Raw genomic sequence first — 1,303 nt, forward strand, 5'->3', positions numbered from 1 at the left:
ATTTTATAAAAGATCTGTGATTTGCACTGCCGCTAATTTTTGTAGTTGTTGTGTTTTTTACAGAAAAAGACTGGAATTGTGTGGTTGTTGTAAAGCTACTTTACCTTTCCATGTTTTAGTGGGAAATAAGATTAATATGTGTTCTGACATCACACATCACCTATCACCCTCTGCAATGAGTACATTCTATATAATTAGAAATAAAAGAAAATCTTACTTTGTGCTTCATGACAAAATCTTCTATTACTCCAAAAGAGACACACTTCCTGTTGTAGTACCTCCCGTGCTGACAACCCATTGCCCACCTGCCATCAAATTCAAATGATTAAAGTGCAGTTCCCATTTTCTCCACAGGAAAGGTATGTGACTGGCGGTCCGTATAACTAATGCTGGTGAAAACACTTCCAACTTCAATGGCTCACTTAGCTGACGCCTGGATTTCAAGTAAAGACAAAACTGTTGGAAAATGGTTATGTATTTACCAAAATTACCAAATTATTAAGCACAATAGATACATAAATTCAGATAGTGAAGAAAACATAAAATGCATCAAGTTTTAAAGACAACCTGACTATAAAGTTTTGGAATTCCAGCCAAAGTTAACATCACATCTTAGAAACCGCAGAAGCCATAATAATGAATAAAATAAAATGCAGGGTGAGAAATATAGTACATGGAATTAAATCATTAAAAAAAAATAAACGACTAAAAAGAATAAACAAGATTAACACACTTCCTGGTTCCTGTACAGTTTAAAGCATCAATCATTACATTCAATTTTCTTTCTTTTTGGCTCTTTAAACCATACAGGGCACTGCACTACAGGCTGCTCCTCCCACAAACATTACCACTCATACAACAAGCCATTGTCAGAACATTCTCCCTCATTCTACAGACCACATATGATACAAATTCAAAATGCGGTGCTGATAAAAGCCAAAATGGAACGTAAAAGGTTACAACAGTCTCATAATGTTGAGTTTGAGTAGCTGTCAGATTAAATTAACAAGCATCTCAAAGATCTTTCATCCAAAATATAATTTAAGGAAATTCTCAGTAACAAAACTAATTGAGAGGTGGGAAAAATTAATTATGAAGTATGAAATGCAATATGGCTATGAGAAAGAAAAGAAAAAGAAGAGGATACCATGACAAAACTTGCCCATCAATGGAGCACAACATGGTATTTTAAGGGTTTTAAGTTAATACCAGAATTAAAAATTTGCTGGAGAGCTACACAATAGAATTGTACCTATGGGAATATTAAAATAATGCATAACACTAGATAAATTCTTGATAAAAA

The 1,303-nt window shown here is 33.5% G+C and overlaps 2 protein-coding genes across 2 annotated transcripts in view; one reads left to right on the plus strand and one right to left on the minus strand.

Moving 5' to 3' along the window:
• The window catches only part of LOC113204900 (facilitated trehalose transporter Tret1-like), a 19,622-nt gene that overhangs the window by 12,805 nt on the left and 5,514 nt on the right, over positions 1-1,303 (plus strand). The gene's annotated exons all lie outside the window — the stretch shown is intronic.
• LOC113204901 (myosin regulatory light chain sqh) overlaps positions 458-1,303 on the minus strand; it is a gene marked incomplete in the record, with an annotated part of 8,549 nt that continues 7,703 nt past the window's right edge. The window contains 1 exon segment of the mRNA XM_026420278.2: positions 458-1,303.

This window comes from Frankliniella occidentalis, unplaced genomic scaffold (genome assembly GCF_000697945.3).
Source record: "Frankliniella occidentalis isolate FOCC.00 unplaced genomic scaffold, Focc_3.1 Scaffold187, whole genome shotgun sequence".
In the NCBI taxonomy this organism is placed as follows: domain Eukaryota; kingdom Metazoa; phylum Arthropoda; class Insecta; order Thysanoptera; family Thripidae; genus Frankliniella; species Frankliniella occidentalis.